The sequence below is a fragment of the Rattus norvegicus genome (assembly GCF_036323735.1).
Source record: "Rattus norvegicus strain BN/NHsdMcwi chromosome 3 unlocalized genomic scaffold, GRCr8 chr3_unlocalized_2, whole genome shotgun sequence".
Classification (NCBI taxonomy): Eukaryota; Metazoa; Chordata; class Mammalia; order Rodentia; family Muridae; genus Rattus; species Rattus norvegicus.
The window spans coordinates 721,295-745,915 of NW_026947363.1; positions in this window are offsets into that span (position 1 = coordinate 721,295).

The following is a 24,621-nucleotide window of genomic DNA, read 5'->3' on the forward strand; positions in this document are numbered from 1 at the left end:
AAAAATACAATATTAAAAATTGGGTACAGTGAGTTACAAAACATTCTCAGCTGAAGGTTATCAAATGGCCAAAAAACACCTAAATAAATGTTCAACATCCTTAGTCATCAGGGAAATTCAAATCAAAATAAAGGGGTCTCAATCCAAGTGGGTAGACAGAATCCTGGATGCTTTTTCCTGGGTCCCTCTGTAATAGTGGACACACTCTTGATGGTTACTGATGTATCAATGAATCCAGGCAGTTTTCTTTTACATCCTCGAAGATGAGGATTATAAAAAGAGTTCTGCTAGTCAAAAGCAGGGGCTGAAGCAATCCCTGGCGATCTTTCCCTTACCTAATGGCTTCTTGCCCCCACAAGGCCAACAGTAGATGTCTGAGTGCCTCTCAAGCTGCATCTTCCCAATCTACATTCTTCCTCTGTCCTGTTTCTTTCACGAAGAGCACACACGCTAGCCCTGAACCCATCTTGTCTTCAGTCAGCACTAACAACCTATTACTCTCTGCCAGCTTCGCTTTCCCATATGACCTGGTTGCTCACAATTCTGAGGCATGTTCACGCTCGTATGGACAAACAGAATGTCACCATTTGGCTAGTCTATAATGACGCAGATTCTGTATGATTCTGCTTCAGAAGCCTGTAAATCCAAGATGAAGAGACCATCGACAGAGGAAGGAGTTCTTGTGGGATATTGTCACCACAGAAAGGATCCAATGGGCTAGGAAGACAAGAGAGGGAGCCAAACTCCCTTTCATAATTTAACCTTTTTCCACAATAGCATCATTAATGGATCTTTATTTGTAGGTCGCATCCCTCTTGACCTAATCAATTCTTCACAACTACATTCCCACTGGGCATTAATCTTCAGAAAATTACTTTTGGGAAAACACATTCAAACAAGAGAAGAGGGTGAATATTTGGATATCTATAGTGGGGGTGGGCATTATTCTTCCCACGTCGTGTACCCTTAAGAACCCTAACTACCTCCTTCCCCACAGTAGCCTCAATGAATGACGTGGATTCTGGGTGATTGATGAGGTAGAGACACCAAAGCTCACTGCCATATCCTGTCACCAGTATCAAGCTCAAAACAGCAAGAGCCACATGTGGGAAGGAAAATATGAATAAACTTTACGGGATCTCTAAACCATAAACCCACAATTTAATCAAAACATTGTTTTAGACTCAGTTCTTTTATATCGATGTGCTTCAAATGTACAAGTCAGTGGGCTTCCTTGTGAGTCCTTGTACAGGTTTATACTGTACATTAGCCATCTTCATCCTCACAACTCACCTCCATTTCCATCTGCACACACACACACACACACACACACACACACACTCTCACACACACACACACACTGCTGCTCCCCTTCCTCTTCCTATATGCCCCCTTTCACTTAATATCCCTTATTAAAATCTAAATTTCGCAATCATCTGTTTGAGTCTGGCTTGTTTCAGTTAACATATTGTAATTTACACTCCCATCCGTTTTTCTGAGAACAAAACCCTTTCCTCTTACACATAGATGAAAATCACATCAATGTATTTCACATTTTTTAAGCCATTCATCCAGTGATTAACAGCTAAGGTTATTCCAATGGTTTGCCTATTGCACACAGTGCGGCAATCAGAATGGATGTGCAGGGTCCTGGTTAGTTTTTATTATCAGTTTGACTAAACCTGGGAAGAAGGAGCCTCAGCTGAAGAATTGCCTCCATCAGATTGGCCTTTGGCCACATCTGTAAGGAATTATTTTTTCCTTGATGGTTGATGTGGAAGGGTCTAGCCCACTATGGGGAGTGTCATCCCCTATGAAGGTGCCACTGGGTTGTAGGAGGAGAGAAAGCTGAGTAGGTCATGGATAGCAATCCAGTACCCAGAATTTCTAAGTTGTCTCTGCTTCCTTTACTGCCTCTAGAGTCCTGCCTGAGTTCCTGCCCCAACGTTGCTCAGTAACAGACGGGAAACTAGAAGATAGAGTGAGACAAACTCTTTCCTCCTCAAGTTGACGGCTATGACGAGATTGTTCTTCATGTTGCCTACTTGTTCTTCCCTTTTTTGAAAGTTGTCTCTGTTTATTGTTCTTAGAAAGATGATATTACGTGTTTTCTTAGGGGCTCTCTGTCTCTCTCTGTGTCTCTCTCTGTCTCTGCTTCTGTCTCTCTCTCTCTGTATTTGTGTGTTTGTGTGTATATATGTGTATGTTTGTGTGTCTGTTTGTGTGTGCGTGTGTGAGTGTGTTTGTGTGTGTATGTATGTGTGTGTTTGTATGCTTTGATATGTATGAGTGTTTCTGTGTGTATGTGCGTATGTGTGTGTGTGTGTGTGTGTATATATGTGTGTGTTTGTGTGTTTGGGTTGTATGAGTGTTTCTGTGTGTGTGTGTATTTGTGTGTGTGTGTGTGTGTGTGTGTGTGTGTGTTTGCTTTCCAGGCTTAAAAAAATCCCCAACGCTGTATATCTCAGCATGTGCCTAGATAAGGAAGATGAAGGGGAGAAAAGGGGGAAAAATCATGTCCTTTGAGTTAACCCCACATTGAGGTCAGCCACATAGTGGACCAAAGTCACATAATGGCAGAGGAGTCATAAGAGCAGAGAGAGAGTAAAACTCAAAGTGTGAAGAAAAATGTGGTTAAAACTAAGATAGAAGGGAGAAAAAGATGATGGTGCACTTAGAAAAGTGGTCAGATTTTAAAAAGCTGCCATAAGTTGTTAAGCTCTAAGTACATATAAAAATTATAATGTTAATGTGGAAGGGAATTACTGGGGAGAGGGAAGGGAGGGTCAGAGTGTGGTGGGGACAGGGGAGGGTTCTGAAAAGAATCCTTTTGAGGATCTGAAGAACTATGTGACACAAACAATTAAAGTGTCCTGTAATTTACAGGTATATTCCACACTTACCTGCATCCAGGATTCTGTCTACCCATATTTCAAAAACAAAATTACCTCATCTATTTCATCCTTTTTTGCTGCGTTTGATCTAATAAATTCCTTATAACCAGAAGTGCTGGTAAATTTTAAAGACATTTAAAATATGACTGGTCCATATCGGGTTTGTCATCAGTTTACCCGACTTTGGAAGAAGGTCCAGGAGCTAATTTTTCCTCGCTCTTTGCAAAGAATCCATAATTCATGATTGCCATTGACTTCAATACAAGGTATTTAATCCTTACAAATAACAGCTTTGTTTGAATAAAAGTGGCCCTCCTCTAATTGTGGGTTTTGATAAAGCTAATTTTGGGGTGCTATCCAGTGGGCTGCCTCGGAGAGAGAGCCTAGCAATATTTCTGATACGGATAATGGCTTAAAGCTAACCAAAGGAAAGATAAGAGCTCGGAAAATAACCACCAAGGATGTTGGTGACTCAGAAACCAAAGACTTTTTCAGAAAAAAAAATGCATGAAAAGAGCTACTTGGGCAGACTGTGACTCGAGTCATCAGAATATTTGGGTGGGGACTTTATTTTGGGTCTCCAGGAGGCTACATCTGAAGCTAAAACCTAGATGCTGGAATTTTCTAAGCGTTACTAGGGAAGGAACTGGGCTGAGAGCGCTTCATGACGTAAGCAGAGCCTGGATGATGTCACAGAGCACTGGGGGGAGGTTGCGCATCTCTTCCACTTGGAGGCGCTAGACTCCCTTGAAGGTGGGTTCACTATCTTCGCGGCGGGGTGTGAAAGCCAGTTCAGCTCCTGAACCCCACAATTGTTCAACAGGCTTTTCATGCCTGACCGGTTTCCGAAGACAGAATCTGGACGACGAGGACATTTTCTCTCGGTAAATACGTTTATGAAGATTACGGGGACCCTTGTAGCCCAGAAAGCTAAAAGTTTTCCCTCGTACAGCGAGTAACCGTATGTTCTGATGTCTTCCACGTTTGAGAGCTTGGGGGATGGTCTAGGCTAGTCAGTCTAAGAGTTTATTATCCCTTGCTAACAATATCTAATTCATAATCCTACTAAAGTGCCAAAGATCCTCTCTGTGCCTGTGCATTTTAGGAGATAATATTTCTTTTTGATGTTGTTGTTGTTGTTGTTGTTGTTGTTGTTGTTGTTGTTGTTGTTGTTGTTGTTGTTTTCTTTTTCGGAGCTGAGGACCAAACCCAGGGCCTTGTGCTTGCTAGGCAACTGCTCTACCACTGAGTTAAATCCCAGCCCCCGGATATTATTTCTAAATGGTTGTTGTTGCCTACACAAAATACTCTTGTTGCGGTCGAAGATGCAACAGCTTCGCGGAATAAACCTGGGCCTGGGACAGATTGCACAGTACAGAAAGCCAGTGGACTGGTGTGTCTCTGGGCAGACACTTGTGGATGTTGCCACATAGCTCATAGTTAGAGGGTAGAAGAGGGTTGTGGCCACCCTCCTGGCTCCTTGGCTATCCTTTATCTGTTCTGCTTGCTTAAAGTGGGGACAGGGATACTTAATACCACACTGACCTAGCCATTCAAGGAGAGGTTCCTCAGCAGAGCCAAAGTGCCTCGGGCTGAAGAAATGTGTCTGAATATCTTATTCTGAGTTGTAGAGAACCATTTTTTTCAAATTTTCCTTTGAACTTTAGATTTTGATTTTTGAGAGAGGCTTTTTCTGTGCGTAGATTTGCCTACCCTTGAACTAACTCTGTAGACCAGCCTGGCCTTGATCTCACAGAGGTCTGCCTCCCTCTGCCTCTTGAGTGCTGGAATTAAAGGTGTGCTCCACCATTGCCCAGCCCTCCTACGAACTTCTGATTACGACAGAATAAGATTCAGATGCTCAACCCTGTCTACCATCGCCTTCCTCACCTGCTCCATAGTTCTCTTAGACAAGAGCCTTGGTCCAGCGCCCTACCCACCCCACCCCCATTGTTCTTGCAGGGACTCGTATGACAGAGGGAACAGCATTGTGTCTGGTTTAAGCAGGCGAGCTCTTCAAACCCAGGCCATGGGCAAGTATGAAGCCTGAACACAGAACGATAGTCACAAGACAGTGGACCAGGAGTGCCGTGGCCTACCACACTAGGTCTACAGCCAAGAAGAAGAGGATGTCTCTGAGGAGGATGAGCACACCATCCTTCCAGAATCGGAGGAGGAGGAGGCCTTCTCCCCATGCCCTGGGGACATTGTGGGCTGCAGAATTTCTCACGGATGGAAGGAAGGTGATGAGCCGTCACCCAATGGAAGGCCATCGCTGTAGATCAACTGCCAACAAATCCCTCTCTCTATCTGGTCAAGTATGACAGAATTGACTGTTTCTACGGCCTGGCACGTCACAGCAATGAGAGGATTTTAAAGCTTAAGATCTTGCCTCACAAAGTAGTATTTCCTCAAGTGAAAGATGCCCATCTCGAAAGTTCCATGGTTGGCCGAGCTGTGGAGCATAAATTTGAGGGCAAACATGGCTCTAAGGACAACTGGAGGGGGGTGGTCCTAGCCCAGGTGCCGATCATGAAGGACTGGTTTTACATCACCTACGAGAAAGATCCATCCTATACATCTACCAGATCCTGGATGATTACACAGAAGGTAACCTCCATATCATTCCAGAGACTCCTCCAGCAGAGGTGAAGTCAGACGTTGACAGCGACATTTTAACAGGTCAATGTGTGCAGTTCACCAGAAGCGACTGGTCCAAAAAGATCGGCAAAGTCATTTACCAAGTTCCAGCCAAGCCTTCCGTGTACTTCATCAAATTTGATGGTGACGTCCACATCTACTTCTATGATCTGGTGGAAAAGATCCATTAAGGTGAAATACACAAAGTGAGGGGGACATAGATGGGGAATTTATAGGATTGGGGGGGAAATGGTTGTTTTTCTGTGTTTCAGATACCCAAGGGGCTTTGACAACTCCAGTATCTTTTTCAGTGGAATTTGTTTTTCCTCTAAAAATTAAAATGTGCGATGTGATGTGTTGTGTGTAAACACTTTGGTGGAGGAGATGGGCTGGGGTGGATGGAACATGGAGAGGATGATCTCGGGAGACAGGATAGGGGTAATGCCAAGTGTGTGGTCACACATGCAAACACCAGGGCTTGGTATGGGAACAGGAGGATGACTGGGGCTGCCTGACAGTGAGCCTCACCTCAGGTTCAGCAGGGGACCATGTCACAAGGAAATACAGTAGGTAGTGAAGGAGCAGAACATGCTCTACCCTCCCCCAGCCTCTGTACTTACATGTCTCTATGCGCGCACACACACACACACACATATAAATATGACTAGAGTATACAAGAGGCTTGCAGAGTTTATATGCAAATGCAGTGTCATTTTATCCAAGGAACTGAGGACTTTTAGATCATTGGGAGTCCTGCGGTCAACTCTCAGAGGACAGGATATATCTCCTTATTGTGCAAACAAATCCTTGGTTGAGTGTTTGTTAGTGACTCCACACAGTTCTCCTCCTCTAGGTTCCTGTGTGTCACAGAGAATGATCTGGAAATACTGAAAGAAAATATAAACTATAGGCTTTGTTGGGGTTTCTAGCCTTGTGTTAAAAATATATTTATCACGTTTTATTAAATGTAAGAGAAATCTTCAGCTCCCAGCAACAATAGATTCAATCATGTTGGCTTCTGTTTTATCCCATTATGAATAGCAATTAATTGCACATCAATAGCTCCCCATGCTTTGATCTAAATCAGGATGAAGGGATATGTTTCCATAACACCTATGTGGATAATCAAATAGAAAGGGGGGAGGTATGATGCCTTTGCCTTATGGGAGAGTGATGGCTTGATTGTAAACTTGTTATTCAAATAACCCTAATCTCTGAGAAATGAAATGTAACGATAAAATATACTGCCAAATGGGATGGGCACTCATTACTCTTCTAAAAGAAAATAAAATCATACTTTAGTATTTTAAATAAGTGTGACCCTCAGAGGTTCACATACTTGAATGTGTTTGGTTTCCAGTTTGTGGATTGTTTAGAAAGGATTGGGAGTTGTGTTTTTGTTAAAAGAGATGTGTCAATGGGAGGTGGGGCCTTGAGATTTCAAAAGCCCACCAGGCTTCTCTCCCTCTCCCTCTCCCTCTCCCTCTCCCTCTCCCTCTCTCTCTCTCTCTCTCTCTCTCCCTCTCCCTCTCCCTCTCCCTCCCTCTCCCTCTCTCTCTCTCTCTCTCTCTCTCTCTCTCTCTCTCCCTCTCCCTCTCCCTCCCTCTCCCTCTCCCTCTCCCTCTCCCTCTCCCTCTCTCTCTCTCTCTCTCTCTCTCTCTCTCTCTCTCCCTCTCCCTCTCCCTCTAACTCTCTCTCTCTCTCTCTCTCTCTCTCTCTCTCTCTCTCTCTCATCTGGGGAGCAGGATATGAGCTCTCAGGATCTACTCCAGCCAGGACTGCCTGCCTGCCAGCCTGCTGTCATGGTGTCTACCACGATGGTCCACGGACTCACCCTCTGAAACTGTAAGACGGCAATTAAATGTTTCCTTTCATAAATTTATTTGGTCACGGTGTCTCTTCACAGCAATAGAACAGTAACTAAGGCACACAACTTCCTGTCTATTTTTCTAATACTTCTGTATTTATTCCATTAATGTTACCTGTTGTCGGGCTGGAGAGATGGCTCAGTGGTTAAGAACACCTGACTTCTCTTCCAGAGGTCATGAGTTCAATTCCCAGCAACCACATTGTGGCTCACAACCATCTGTAAAGAGATCCGATGCCCTCTTATGGTGTATATGAAGACAGCTACAGTGTACTTATATATAATAAAATAAATCTTTAAAAATAAAAAAAAAGTTACCTGTTGACCATTGAACAGTTTTATGAATGAGTTTCAAGTTTAAAGACAAATAGTGACAAATAGGAGTGCACTGCTTGGGGGTGTGGCCTTGTTGGAGTGGGTGTGGCCTTGTTGGAGTAGGTGTGTCACTGTGACATGGGCTTTAAGACCCTAACCCTAGCTGCCTGGAAGCCAGTCTTCTAGAAGCCTTCAGAGGAAGATGTAGAACGCTCAGCTCCTCCTGCACATGCCTGCCTAGATGCTGCCATGATCCGGCCTTGATGATAATAGACTGAACATATGAACCTATAAGCCAGCCCCAACTAAATGTCCTTGTCAGACTTGCATTGGTCATGGTTTCTTTTCATAGCAGTAAAACTCTAAGACATACATATATAAATACATACATACATATATACATATACATATACACCTAGGTTTACACACACACACACACACACACACACACACACACACACACACCCCATTTATAGGGATTTTAGATCTAGCCAGGGCCCCTGCAGTTTCGTTGGTCCATCTGATACACATGTTCATGGAACATGTCTCTCTCTGTTTCTTGTTCTAGGAAGAACGTGGACAACATCTGCAGACTCGCTTCATTTTGCTTTATTCTCCTCTTCAGCCTTAGAAATCTCAGCTTACAGAGAGGGGAAGACGGGAACTTGGTTTGATAGCTCTTTTTGTCTGTGGGTAGTTTACATCTCAAGTCACAAAAGGGAAAATAACTATAATAAGAAATAGTAATACACATCCAAACCGTGATGGGAAGTTCATATCCGTTCCTCTTAATGAATGTCAACTTTTGAAATTGGAATCCACAATGAGATGAGACTTTTAAAAAATCCTAATACTCAGGCAGGCTTTGGTATTTCTCTTTCCCTGAAAAGGATCACCACTAGAAAAAGACAGACGGTAGGTTGCTTTTGTCCAAAAATCGAATCAGAAGCATTTGATAATGAGCATAGAGGGGGCTCACCCCATGTTTACCAAAGAATAAAGTAATATGGGGGCGGGGGAGTCATCTAGAGAACAGTTGGTGCCTTATTGGTATTAAAAAAAATCCAGATGTCAAGAAATAATATTTGACAACAGAAAAAAACTAGGTTTCCATTAGGCAGACTGTTTTTAAAAATGCCTTCCTTTTAGTCATGGAAAGAGGAGGGTGGAGCAGGTCAGTCTGTAGATAACTAAAGTCATTCCCATCAAAAAATTAAGAACAATGTGGATTTTTAACGGACTTGAATAAAATTAGAAATTTTAGCTTTCAAAGGGGAAAAAATGTGTTCCAGAGAGAGAGAGAGACAAAGGAGTGTCCAAACTCATACTTGATTCTTTCAATAAATCTACCGGTAACTCGTGTGTTTGTTGATATTTGGATGAAAACGCAGGTTGGATATCTCGACTTAAGAGTGTAACGTGTGGGCTGGGGATTTAGCCCAGTGGTTAGAGCGCTTGTCTAGGAAGCGCAAGGCCCTGGGTTCGGTCCCCAGCTCTGAAAAAAAGAATCAAAAAAAAAAAAAAGGAGTGTAACGTGTGTGAACAGCTGTCAGTGGAAAGACTTGTCCTCGGATTTCTCAAAAGGCATGAAAAAGCCACCGTGGAGTTACTGGATTTTGTTTCAAAGACTTTAGCTCCTTCTCTGCAGGGATGCAGAGCCGCCCCGAATTTGGGGAACCTCTCACTCTAGTCACGGGATGGAGTTCCCCAGGAAACTCGAGTAGCCGGTCTTGATGTAACAGGAAGATGTAGCGTTTATTTATTTATTTCTTTTTTTTTCGGAGCTGGGGACCGAACCCAGGGCCTTGCGCTTTCTAGGTAAACGCTCTACCACTGAGCTAAATACCCAGCCCCAGATGTAGAGTTTATTAACCAGAAATCGGGTCAAAATATGTCGCACACAGGAGGCAGAGGAATCGATGCCAAGACTCGAAATTTAAGGCTTTTTATAGGGGAAGGCAAGGGGATTCAGTGTGGTTATCAGCAAGGGAAATGGGTACAAGGACTCATTTGCAAGCAGTACGTGCGGGCTGGAGTGTTCTCAATATAGGAGAGCGTCTTATATTTATCTGTAGAACAGGGAGTCATCTGTCTGGATGGCCCCCGACTCAGTCTAGATGTTGGCTGTCAGTTCCTTGAACAATCCCTAAACCTTGTTTTTAGACTTGGCCGGGCACGTCTCTGGCCTGCTCTGTCCTGTCCCCTTATCTGCTGTTCTTTTGCAATTTTTATGAAGTTTTTATTTTAACTCTTCAAAAGTAAGGGCCCGAAACCTCCTAAGAGGTAGAGTCCAACACCTGAGGCCATGCGCACAGAGGGAAGCGGCTTTTCTCAGAAAATGGAGCTATGAGAGCTGACAAATGAAGGCGACACATCGATCAAATCACTGTAATAGAACGATGGCAGCCAGTTCACAGAGCGAGGCAGCTGTCAGCCACTCGGCCAAGAACTAAGAGGATTTGAAAAGACAATAACACACAGAGTTCACAGAAGCCACTATAGACTCATGGCGTCTGCGAATTTAATCCATGTGCTCTGGGCAGAGAAAACAATCCAAACCAGAGATCCCTCTTGCTCAGCCCGATGTAACGCTGTGCCGTGCGGCGGATGTCCCATGTCAAGGACTCAACCTAGATGCCGGAAGCCTGTGAGAACCCGGAACTACGTCATTTAAGTGCTGACACCAGAAATGTCTCAAGTCTGCACCTTCATTGGAAGGAGAAGAAATAAGTCACCCAGCACCGGAAGTAATCCTCGTCAGGGTCTGTGTGAGGTCGGAAGTGTAGGGCGCCATGATCAATCAGTAAGCACTGCCTACACGTGTCGGGTGAGCCCACAGAAATGAGGAAATGATTTTTAAATTTAAAAACGATTTCTAATAACTAGTAACTTTTAAGTGTCCAGTTTTACCACAAGCTTTCAGATTATGTGGTTTCTCAGGCGGAAGAACGCCGCAAAAGAAGTGAGTTTGAAACTTCGGAGGTTACCACTATACGACAGCAAACTAAGAAAAGCACGGAGGTGCGGTATGGTAAAACTAACTAGAGGAAATCTGTAAAACCAAGATGGAGAATTCAGAAGACTTGTACAGGAAAGGCCAGCAGCAGGGAATGGCTCGGAGGACCGTCCTCGTTTTCACAGTTTATCACAACAAAATTGCCAAAGACTGGTAGCAAAATTGCTACTTGTCCCTGTGGAAAATCTCTGAACCTACACACACACACACACACACACACACACACACACACACACACACACACACACAAAGAGAGAGAGAGAGAGAAACAGAGAGAGAGAGACAGAGAGAGAGAGAGAAAGAGAGAGAAGGGGAGGAGTAGGGAAGGGCGAGGGGCAAGGGGAGGGGAACTGGGAGAGAGGGAGACAGAGACAGACACAGAAAGAGAGACAGACATAGAGACATACACTCAGACACACACATGCAGAGATATACACGAAGACACACACAGCCCAATTGAGGACTTACAGAAAGATACCCATCAATGGACCCGAATATTTGGTGCTAAATTAGGTGAGCTTTGTGGAGGAATGAGTGCCAACCAAATTTTGCAAGTTCTGCAGCCACCTGCGTGTTTCCGCACCCCCTTAGCTGTCGGGGTATCACATACATGGCTGTCACTCCTGCTTTCTTCATTTGTATTTTACTGTGGATCTCCCTTCTCCCCTGTTCAATGTGGCCAGCCATTTTTCATGTGGAAGGCTTCACAATGCACTGTGTCTAGGGCAGGGAAAACCATTTCAAAAGAGGCTCAGTGCTAGGCAAACAGTACAAACAATGCATACTTCACCTCCAAAGGAGGGGCTCAAAGAATACAGAGGTTCTGGCAGGCACACAGAGTAAAGCTTACATAGTTAGGACCCACAGCATCTCTGGGAACCAACCAGCAGCTCTCATTCAGCCCTCCATGCTAATGACTCACTCTCATCTCTTGAGACCAGAGGAAGAAGCATTTGGAAGATCCTCTCCCTAAAAATGAAGCTTGTATGTAAACTCTTATGAAACTGAAGAACAATTTTCAATAGGAAAGCCCACACACAGTAAAAAAATAAATGGCAGATTCGACAGCCTTCTCTGCGATACCATCATGTACACACACACACACACACACACACACACACACACACACACACACACACACCAGAAGAATAGACCTACATAAAGGATACATTTCCAGGCACAGATATGTTGGGAGGAGGTTGAAGTTCTAACAAACCTCAGCCAAGGACTCCATTCAGAAGATTCAGAAGCTCAAGACATTGGTTCACTCTTAGGAGCAGATCACTATCTATCTCACAGAACCTTTATGGAAAACAAAGACAGATCAGCCTAGAATGAGTTAAAAGGAAACCCTTTCAAGGTTATTGAAGAATTTTGTAGCCAAACTCCACAGACAGTTATCAGCATAGAAAGTGACCCATGACTGCAGTTTGTATAATACCGCTGAACCTGGTGAAATATTTCCTACTCTCCTAGGAATCCTAGAAGTGAGAGGGAACCAAGGCAGCCTGGGCAGCCCACTTCAGTCTCCATACAAAGTGCACTTTGCAGGCTGACACCCACATGGCTAGTCTGCAAGTCACCAATCCTTGTCATGAAGTCACTGAAAAACAGTAGAGGCCTTACCTGGTAGAGCCACAGTCTCTGGTTCCTGCCTTCTGGAGGCTCCACGGTCATTCCACCCTTAACTCTCCATCATCCTGTTGACAAGTGTCTGGCCTTTATCTTTGACTTAGGAGTATATTTTATTTCTCTCTCTCTCTCTCTCTCTCTCTCTCTCTCTCTCTCTCTCTCTCTCTCTCTCTGTGTGTGTGTGTGTGTGTGTTTGTGTGTGTTTGTGTGTTTTGTGTGTGTGTGTTTAAATGTTATAAGAAGAAAAAGTTGCTGGTTCCAGTAAACATTTAAAATAAAGATTCTTTTTTTAAAGCTTTATTTATTTAGTCCATGTATGTGAGAACACTGTCACTGTCTTCAGACACACCAAAAGAGGGCATCAGATCCCATTACAGATAGTTGTGAGCCACCATGTGGTTGCTGGCAATTGAACTCAGGCCCTTTGGAAGAGCAGTCAGTGCCCTTAACCCCTGAGCCATCTCTGCAGCCCTAAAATAAAGTTTCTTAAGAGAGCAGTTTAGAGTGGGAAGCAATAAAGATGCCCCATTTATGGATGAGCACTCAGTCTCTTTTAACTCCTGGGACTCGGGAAGCATCTTGGACAAGGAGGTGGGAAGAGTGTAAGACCCAGAGGGTGGGAAGAAGGGCTGTGGTTTGCTGCGTTCAGGACAGGATGTGGCTGCTGCAATCATGAGCTCACAGCAGCTGTGGTCACCTGCATAGGTCTATAAAGGACCACCAGCTAGACAGAGTCCCTTAATGAGGAGGTTTTCGGGTGCTGAGGGCTGCTGGGGTAAAAGAATCATTCTTCTCTGAGGGTTTGGTCACTGGTAGAATTCCCACATGCCTGTAGATGGTCACACACCCATAAGTACATAACCAATGCTAATTAGGCTTAGTGGTTATAGGTTGGGAAAGAGGATATGAATTTTGAGGGATGGTTATTGGCAGGGAATTTGGGCAGAGCAGAGGGTGAAATGGAAGTGGCCATGTTTCATTCTATACGTGTATGAAATTCTCAAGGATAAACACAATTTATTATTTAATAGAAAATTTAGACTATTAGCTTTAGCTACGTAATATAAGGCTGTGTGACTCTAAAGAATTCAAATATTGAACATAAATCAAATCAATTGACTGCCTTATGACTCAAGGAGCAAATTATATGTACTTAATATAATGCACTTTCTCCCTCTTTCGGTCTCTTTCTATCTCTTGTCTCTCTTTCTCTGTCTCTCTCTCAAACACACACACATACACACTCACACATGCAGGTGCACACTTACATTATTTTTATGTCAATGTATTAAAATTCATGATACAATCAATATGAAGGAATAGAGGTTTGTTTAGGGCACACAGTCACAGTCATTGGGTTCAGACTGTCGGGGCAATTACTACATGGCCACAGTGTATTGATCTGTGTCACTGAGAGCCTGCATGAGTCCTGATTATATTTGGGTGGATCAGGTGGCCAAGAGTTCGGTCTGAACCAGCCAGCTCCCTCCTTCCTGCCCCAGTGACCTACTTCTGCTAGGGCACAGCCTGAAAGATTCCACCACATTCCTAGTCAGTGCCATCAGCTTGAGACAAAGTGTTCCCACAGCTGGGACCCTGGGGAAATTTCACACTCAAGCCCCAACGACACTGAGCCAGGCAAGTGCGAAATGTTTTGTGAAAACTGTTTAATTTCAGTTCTGTAAACAGGACAGGGAGGAACCCTTTGATATGGATTGATTTAGTCTTTAGCTTACAGAGTACATCCCCAAAAGATACATAGTGTAGAAAATGCACAGTTTTCCATGTGGCAAGCATGGCGCTGAAAACAACACACTAATGAAAGTAAAATGCAAATAAATGGGATATATAGTGACAATTCCAATCGTCAGTGTGAAAGGCTCTTTTATTTACATATGTGAGCTGTCGTTATTAGTTCCCTACTGGGTTGGTTTTACAAGGAAAGAAAATCGCAAGCTCTGACTATCCCATTGACCACGGTGTCATGCATCTCGGTGTTAGGGGGCTCCCATCTAGGGATTAATCATCAGGGTTTGACAACAAAATCCATCGGCTCAATACATGAGGCTTTAGGGGAGAGAGTGAGGTTACAAGTATGCAATGCTCTTTAGTGTCTTCTCTGCCAGTCTGTTGCATGCATGCCTTGTTGTTGACTATTGTCGTTGGTGGTGGTTGTTGTTGTTTGTAAATATGAAATGTTGAATGCAAGGGCAAGTGGCAGGGATCCGATAGATCTTTGCATCCTCACTTTCTCCTTCCCATCTCAGGCTAAGTCCCCCAATCCTCAGCTATCATTCAAATACACTGAAACAACTCAAATATACCAAAACAAGGTGAAATCAAGACACTGAAACAACTCAAATATACCGAAACAAGGTGAAATCAAGACACTGACACAACTCAAATATACCGAAACAAGGTGAAGTCAAGATGCACTTGCCATCTCTAATTTGTTTTTGCATGTTGAACATAATCGTCTGGTAAGCCTTAAAAACCACGCGATGGGTCTCAGGAGGATTGGAGGGTGAAACTGCTTGCTGCCTAAGCAGACCCGAAATCAGATCCCAGTCACCATGAAACAGGCAGGGGAAACCTGTAACCCCGGGCACAGGAAGGGGGAACAGAATCACTAAGGTCTGGTGGCTTCCAGCCCTGACGAAAATATGAGAGTTTGGGATCAGGCAAAGACACCACCTGTCTTAGTTAGGCAACTCTTAATAAAGGAAACATTTAATTAATTGGGGCTGGCTTACAGTTTCAGAGGTTCAGTCCATTATTATCATGGTGGGAAGCATGGCAGAGTCCAGGTAGACATGGTGCTGGAGAGTGTTCTATATCTAAATCCGAAGGCAGCCCAGAGAGACACTTGCAGCCACAAGCAGCCAGGAAGAGCATCCATCTTCCTCATTGGGCAGAGCTTGAACTCTAGGAGCCCTCAGAGCCGGCCTACACAGTGACACACTTTCTCCAACAAGGCCACACCTACTACTAGTGGCACTTCCCATGGGCCAAGCGTGTTCAAACCACCACAGTGCATCAAAAGAAAATGGCAGAGAGACATAGAGAAAGATACTCCATGGTATCCTCTTGTAGCAGGGTGCTGTAACCCTCCCACAAACACACACATAAACCCGTGCACATGTGCACACATGAGCAGATTTATTTACTTAGTTTTATTTTTTATTTATTATTTTATTTATTTATTTATTATTTATTATTTATTTATTTATTATTTTATTTATTTATTTATTTATTATTTATTTATTTATTTACTTTGTTTTTATTTTTTTCCTCAAGAACTTGGTACATACACATAATGTGTTTGAGCAAATCCATCCCCATCCCCTCCCCTCAAGTCCCTCCCCTTTCCTCCCTCCTAATTCCATCTGCATTTTAATAGAAACTGCTGAGTCCATTTAGTTCTGACTAGATGTGTGGGGTGGGTACAAACATCCAGGGGAGCATGGACAGCCGTCAGGGGCCAAATTCATGAAGAAAACGGGCCCTCTGCCCTGCAGTCATCAGTTCCCAGTAGTTCCTCAGTTGGGGTAGAGGAGCTTCAGAGTCTCCACCCGTCTATTCTGGGATGTATCTGTGTAGATTTTGTAGATGGGATCCTGGACACTGTGAAACACATGAACACACACACACCCCAAAATTAAAAACCAGAGAATGGTTTTTAAAAGGTTACACAACGTCCTAAATTCAGTTCCTTGGTGGCGAAATATTTGAATTCCACACCAGATCGTAATACTATCTATATAAAATTAAATTATTCAAATTAATATTTTAAAGTTCAGCTGATCTTTATCTGTTAAATAGCAGAGGCTGAACGAAATCATTGGTGCCAAACCTCCCTACGGCTGCACAAGAAAAATTGTAAATCAGTGTTCAAAAGTGTGAATCCACAAGGGTGAGGGGATCATCAGAGATCGAGGACCTACAGGATACGGTACGGAGGCTCAGTAGACCAGACAGGTGGATCATAAGAAAAGAGCCTTGAAAACGTGTCATTCATACCTTGACAACCTTCAAAGACTAGGGGAAACGCAGGGATAGGTACCCACCGAAGTGGGAATAAAAAAACTTTAATACATTAACAGGACACTTAGCTTCTAAATACAGTGTGGATTGGAATCTACAGTTTGAAAAGGCATAGGAGTAGTAGTGTCCAGTTTTCCCCTTGCTGTGACAAAATTGTGTCATTTAGGGGCTGAAGAGATGGCTCAGCTACTCAGAACCCTTAGCATCCTCACAGCTGACTATGGCTCTGGAGATCTGCCTCCCTCTTCTGGCCTTTGCAGGTACTGCAGTCACATGACATAACACAAAAAAGACCCACGAACAAAAGTAAAAACGAGAACTTAAAATAAGTCATTTAGTTGATGTTAATGCACCAAGGTTTGTAGAGAGAATCTCTTCTAAGCGTCACCTGTCAATAAAAAAAGTCTATGACCTGTGAGCTGAGGCAGGAAATAGAAGTGGGGACACTGGCAGGAAGAGAGGATTCTGGGAAATAGTGTATAAAAGGAGACACAGGGAGGGACGCTGCGGCAGATGCTAAAGGAGATGTTGAGGAAGATGCTAAGAAAGGGGATGAAAGAGCTGAAAATAACCATGTAGAAGACACAGAATAGTTTGAATGGGTTAAATAAGTTAGTCCGGGAATGAGCCAAAGTTTGTGGCTCAGGAATTTGTTAATAAATAATCAGTTTCATAGTTGTCATTGTGGGAGCGGGAGCTGGGAAGGAAAAAAGTACTTTTTTTTCCAAAGGCTATTTTCTCCTAATTATTTTCATATGATTATGTAAGATGCTAATATATGGAAATCATGTGTAGGTTATATGGAAAACTTCAACTATCCTAGAGATTTCTAAATAAATGTGTTTTTTAATGCAAAGTCGGTAGTGATATTTCTTCCACTTCCATTTTTCAAGTCTCTGTCTATTCTAAAGTATATGTGTTTCTTTTATCTACAGTAGAAAATGTCCTTGTGATGTAATGAAACATTAGTCAGCCCCACTAAGATGCTTTCTGGAAGTCAGTTAATCTCAGGCACTGAGAGCTGTGATGACTTAAGATGGGCCAAAGCACTTTCAGGATTGAGATCTGATGAGCATGGGCTTGTGGTCGCATTCACCCCAAAAGTGACCACACACACACACACACACACACACACACACACACACACAGCGGGCATCACTGACTAACTATAACTCAGCTAGAGCTTTGGCTTTGAGATCCTGGAGGAGGTGGCACTGGGTTTATATGGCCTTACACTTTGACACAAGCAGACAGCCACACTCACAACTCTCCCTCTGGTCCCCCTCTTCCTTCACAGCGAGTTCCAACACAATTTGTTATTTCTGATTTTATCCATCCAGTCTGGGCATCCAGATCTTAACTTTTTTGTTCAGTGTGTGTGTGTGTGTGTGTGTGTGTGTGTGTGTGTGTGTGTAAGAGAGACTCTGTGAGTGTGTGACAGAGAGAGAGAGAGAGAGAAAGAGAGAGAAATAATTAGTCACCCAGTTAACACATGTGCATGCACACACATGTGGAAGACCAAGGTACACTCAGGAAATATCCTTAATGTCTTGTCTGTCTTGTTCACTGTGGCAGCAACTCCCACTCACAGGCAAAGCTCCTTTTGGTGTGGGTCACGTTTCCAGACAGCGTGCTCTGGGCATCCTGCCTCTGCCTTCCAAGGTGGACTTATAGGATGGTCTCCACATCCACGGGGCGTCTATGTAAGTTTCTGGGGAGCGAGGGCTTAACTGCTAGACTCTCTCCCTAGCCCCTTCCAGAACTTTCTGTCCCGACTTCCCTTTACCTTTCTTCTTGAGATTTATTGAGTATGCTTGACAAATGGAGACTGTATACATTTGAAGTATGAGGTGTAGTATTCTGATCACATTATACATTGAACAGATATTTTAAGATCAAGCTCTCTCTCTCTCTCTCTCTCTCTCTCTCTCTCTCTCTCTCTCTCTCTCAGATCCACTGTCTTAACATACTCCACATACACAAAACCGAAGTGACAATCAGTTCACTGTTCCCAGGCTCTGATGTGTTGTTCATCCCGTAACCGAATGATGTACATTCTGTCCAATCTACTTCTCAAAAGGAAAAATGAGCACGGCAGTCACCGGTTAAAACCCTCAAATGGCTCCATGTCACTGAGGGTAAGTTGGAAAGCCCCTCTGTTGAAGTCTCTCTGTTGATAGACAGATGCTGTTCCAGAAAGACCAAAAGCTATGACACACCATCCCGGGCCTGGGAAATCATAACTTTAGCTACTTGTGTTTGTAAACAGAACAGAAAATGGGGTTTACAAGACAAGGAGAATGTAAAATTTCGTGTTGCTAGAATACTCAGTCACATAGGTTAGACCGCGGCTGAACTCAGGGTTCGACAGGGGTGTGGTTGGGGGAGTCATGTGTGTGTATGAGTTGAGTGCCTGTTCCCAAGTGCGACGGCACATACGTGTGTACATACGTGCAGAATTGAATAGAATGTGCATTCTTTTCCTCACTACTCTCCGTCTCTCAGTTAACCACAGCCCACCATTTTGACTAGTGTGTCTGCCAAGGATCCTCTTGGAAATCCAACCGCCTCCACCCTACCATGTTGCAGACATGATTAGCCATGCCTGGAGTTTTACAAAGGTGCAGAGAGAATTTGAACTCTTTGGGCTTGCAGAGCAAAGGCTCTTGCCCACTGAGCTATCTTCCCAGTCCCCATCAGGATATAGTCTATCACAACCTTCATGCCCTGCCTTCTGCTGTGTGTGTTTCTCAGTGTCCTAAGGGATGTTCTCTCACATAAATGGTTTCACCCCCACATGGCTCTGTGCTTACACCCAGAACAGAGTGTCTCTTTTACCAGGAGAACTAATTCAGAGGTGGACATGTTCTGATTGCAGCCTCTAAGGTATAGAGAAGACTGTCTGCATATTCAAGGCTTGGGCTTTCTTACCCTGTGAACTAAAAGCTGGTGTCCCACCATGGAGGATGGAGAAAAGGAGAGAAGGATGCGGGAAAGAGAAGGAGGCGAAGGTGTAGGGGAGAGGTTGAAGTCACACTTAAAGTTCCAAGTTAGCATCAAACCTGAAGAGTAGACAGGGAGAAATTGACAGTGTTACTGCTGTCACCACACACGCGCACGCGCGCACACACACACACACACACAGACACACACACACACACACACACACACTAACACACACACACACACACACACACACACACACACACGTGTCTGCTGTGCCTCAGGTGTCATTTCCACACTAAATAAAATGCTCTATTAGGCTTATCTGTCCCTCTCACGAGTAGCCTGTAATTAAATAACTGCCTTTTGAAATCCTGCTAGTCTGAAAGAAAGCCATTTGAGCATTTTCCTTAGCTGATGAATTACATGGATCTGTGGTCCTTGATAAACAGGCCTGTTCTAAAGCGATGCATGAGAAAAAGTAAACACGTCTAAAACAATTGATGGGGGATTAGATCCCATGTCTCGGGCCTCACTGAGTAGACTCTGTCCCCAGCAGGGAGCAGAGCCCAACTAGGACCAGCTGCAAGACTGGTCTTCCAGAGGGTGTAAGATCCAGGAGGGCCACTTCAGGGACTCTGTCAGACCTCGCTTTTCCCAGAACAAATGCTGTTGCTGCCCATGCTGAGACACTGAAGCGAAAGAGTGAGGACAAAACAGCTCCCTTTGGCAACAATCTCTCCTAAGGAAGTTCCCCATCAGGGCCACAGGTTTTTCACTGCTGCTTCAGGGCCTGATCATGAGTGTGATGGCTGTCTGTGGTGCTGACCCTTTCCTCATAAAGTTCTTTCTAAAGAGTAATTTGTCTCCTCTTCCTCCCCATGGAACCCACCATGCCATTGACATCACAGATGTCAGCGTATCTTTTTAAAGAGAACACAACTCAATCCAATTCTACCCTCTGGCATCCAAAACGCTTGTCATTTTCATAGCCAAGTACTTCAGAGTGCTGACTCACTCCTGAATCAAAAATCTCATCTAAGTCAGTTCCTGGTGAGACTCGGGTATGATTCACCGTGGGGCACATCTCTGCACTGTTTATGAGTCTACAGAATCAAGAAAGCAAGATTCATGCTGCAGCTAGCAGAAACTGGTTAACTATAGCCTCTGATCAACTCAGCATCACTTGAAGAGATAGAAAGACAGACAGACATACAAACAGACACACACACATGAGGGGGAGCTTAACAAATGTCTTATTGTGTTATTGTGTTGGTCTTTGGACAGGCCTATGAGGAATTGCCTTGATTGTTGACTGACTTAGGAGGGCCAAGCCCACTGTGGGCAGCACCATTCACTAGGCAGGTCGCTCTGAGATGTATAAGAAAGCTAGTTGAGCTGGAGCAAGCCAACAAGCAGAGTCCCTTGGTGGCATCAGCCTCAAGACCTTGTTGTAGTTCCTACTCTGACTCCCCTCCATGACCTGAAAGTTGAAGTCATTTTTCTCCCCTACACAACTTTCCATCCAAGCATTTTATCAGAGCCACAGAAAGGAAACTAGAACAGACTCCATGGGGCAGCGGGGAGGACTGAGGCCTCACAGATTCCCAGGAGCCTGTGCTTGCAGCTTCTGTCTCTTATATCACTGTGAGCCACAGTGACCTGGGCAGGCTCAAGAGAAGGAAGGACAGTCTGCATTACCTAGGAGATGACACAGTCACTTCTGTCCTTATTCCACAGACAAGAAAGAGTGCTAATGACCCAGTGGTTATAACGTTTAGCAGTGGGAACAGAAAGAGAGGAGGAACTTAACGCTTCCCACAGGGCCAACAAGAGGACCAGAGGCAGAGGTGAAGCTGGACTCTGTAGTACATTTCCTGTGTGGGCTCCCTTCCCCCACCTAGTAACCAAACGGAAGGTTCTATGTCAAGAAAGAAAGAAGAGAGCTACAAGATGAAAGAAACACAAGTATCTCAATAATGCTCCTGGCTTAGCTGTAGTGCCCAGAGGTTTGCGGGTCTGTGGACATGTCTATGAGGAACTGCATTGATTGTTCACTGACTTAGGAGGATCAAGCCCATTGTGGGGGGTACCATTCCCTAGGCAGGTGGGTTCTGAGCTGTATAAAAAGACCCAGTCTTGGAGCTTGTCTGGTGCTCATGTGGTGTTTTTTTCTGTTTTTTTTCTTTTGTTTTCTAACTGCCAGAGAGGGCTACAGTATTGCCTACAGCGAAGTATTGAGCCTGCTGCCCAAAATTTATCATCTTACTGTAAAAGAACTCAAGGAAAATTCCATATCTCAATAAACAGATAGTGGCCACCTTCCCCCCTTCTCCAATTTTTAGTCATTAATGCATTTTTAAGCTCCTGTTATCCCACCTTAACCACAACACACTCTGATCTTCATAAGACTGCTGAAACACAAGCAGTGCAAGCCACCAGACAGAGGACAGAGGAAACTAAACCAAACATCCAATGCAGTTCCCAACTCAAATATTTACAGAGGCCTTGTCAACCTTCACTCAAAACAGGCATCACGTTTCTCTCATTACCTACCCTTTATTTGTCAAAACATTTGCACGTCTAAGTTCTTTCTGTTAAAGGGGTGGGGGGGACTTCTTTCTACTTTATAAACCATTTACTTTAGTGTTGTTAAGCATAGAAGAGGACAATCCAGTCGACATTTGCTCTAATAGGTGACTGATGTATGCATGAGGCTGTCCCTTTTTCTCCAGTAACTATAAACCTAGATCCCTTTTCCTTGCAGGATGTAGGAAATGAGCCTTGTACCCCATTCTTCCTTTCTATTTCAGCAGTTCTCATGATCACTCTGGCATCCACCTCATACCAGATCAGAAAGACTGAACACGATCCCTTCTGCCATTAAGGATGAGACACCACTGTGGGCCTGAGAGACAGCTCAGCAGCTAAAACCACTGGCTGCTCTTGCAAGGGTCTCAGGTTTGATGTCTTCCACCCACATGGCAGCCCCCACATATCTGTAACTCCGGTTTCAGGGAAGACATTCTGCTGGCTTCCGTGAGCTCCAGGCATGCCCAAGGTACATATAGAAGCATGAAAAAAAAAACCACCCCTACATATTATATATATATATATATATATATATATATATATATATATATATATATATATGCGCCTTAGAAGACAAGGAAGAAAAGGAAAAGAAGAATAAAGAGAAGAGAAGGAGGCAGCCCTATGTAATCCACAAAAACACTGCATTCAATTTTTTTTTATTTATTTACTTTATTTATGAGTACACTGTAGCCATCTTCAGACACAACAGAAGAGGGCATCAGATCCCATTACAGATGGTTGTGAGCCACCATGTGGTTGCTGGGATTTGAACTCAGGACGTCTAGGAAGAGCAGTCATTTCTCTTGACCACTGAGCTTTCTCTCCAGTCCGTTGATTATTTTAACTTTGTAGTCCATAATTCCGAGCTCTTACTTTGAAGGAAATGCCGGGAGTGTGTGTGCACACTGTATATTATTAATACGGTGCTGATGTGTAGAGACAGGTGGATCCTGGGGCTTGGGGGGCCAGCCTATCTAGCCTAACTGGTGAGATCCAGGACAAGGGGAGACCTTGTTTCAGATGATGTGGATGGTGTTCCCGAGACTGACATCAGTCTTTCAGCCTCCACCAACATGTGCACACGACCGTGAGTACACGTGATGCATACATTACAAAAATGAAAAATGAAATGTAGAAATTCAATAAAGAAAGCTCCTTTCCAGCTGGTGGGGTATAGAGAGGATTGCTTCCCCGAGTAGAGTTATCTCTGAAGAGGAAGTCAATAAATGATTCAGACAAGAGCCTCTGAGATATCAGCTGCCAACCCAGGGCCCAGACCTCCTCTCTGGCTGCAATTACCTTCTTAACATGACTTCACATTGTCTCCTGGGACCCAGGTTTCCCCTTCCCCATAGCTCTGCCCTACTTTGAGCCTAAGAACCCAAAGAGCTAGCCAAGAAAGGAGGGGAGAAAGGACACGAGGGGCTGGAGAGGATGCTGCCAGTAATCCAGTCATAAACACTGACCATTGCATTGGCACTCAGTCCACGGATGCCAGGCCATATCACTGAGCTGGATGCCCAGGGGGAAGGGCAGGGTTAATAATCAAATAGGTGGCGGTCTTTACCACTGTAAGTTCAGCCAGCTGTGAACACAGTCAGAACACAGAAGAAGATGACACCTGTCTGTGAACTATGAACTCCTGAGTGCGAGTGCATGGTTGTGTAGAAGGACTGTGTGTCTCTGTGTGTGTGCTCATGTGCTATGTTATTTAAGCTGGGTTTCTTTTTTTTTATTTTCATATATAGTTAATTTTGGGACTACTTCATGACTTAATAAATCTTACCAATATTTCTTCCGCTGTACCTGTTAGTTCTGAAAACCCCTGCTGGTCACCTAATGATGTGCTTTACCTTGTCAATTATTTCAGGGGACTTGTGGATGACACCCTTTCCGTGAAGTCCAAGAGACAAGAAGAGAACAGAAGCCCCACCTGGGAAAAGAAACCAGGTACAACATTGTCTGAAATGATTCGGGGTGGGCGAGCACGCGGATAAAAGAACGTAATGTGAGAACTGAGCGCAAGCTTGACACACAAAATGAGACATTCAACCCCACACAACCCCCCCGCCAAAAGGTGCCTGCGGGTTTAGGCTTAAATGTACCCTTCCACGGAGAGCCCAAAGGAATCAGTACTGAGTCTGTGGGGACATTGGGGAGAATAGAAATCCTTTGCCTCCGCTCTCAGTAGAAGAGACGGCAGTAAAATGGGTTACAGATGTATAGGGCTATTGGAAGAAGCAGATTAAAAGAAAAGAACTTGACTCATCGGCTTTGATTCGAAATCTTTATTATCACAAATGGTGGTTATTAGATAAAGATGCCTCACACATCCTCCGTTCAGTCACAATGGCACTTTCAGCCCATTTTAGCTGGTTATGTGTTCATGCTCTCTCTCAGGGCTAGGTAGTAGCAAAACTTGATGTATGGCCATTATCTGAAGCCTGGCCCAGAAAGATAATGGCCCAAGGTTTACAAGGCATGTGGGAACGATCAATTATACCCCCACAACTGACAGCACAGCAGAACCCCAACACTGGATGGGAGGAAGAGGAAGAGAGATGAAATTGTCTTGGATACCTCCCTCTTTTTGACAGGCAGAAAAAAATCTTTCTTCAGAAGATGTTTGGTGTGTCTCAGTGAGTCTTCTGATGCACCTCAACACCAGTGACATG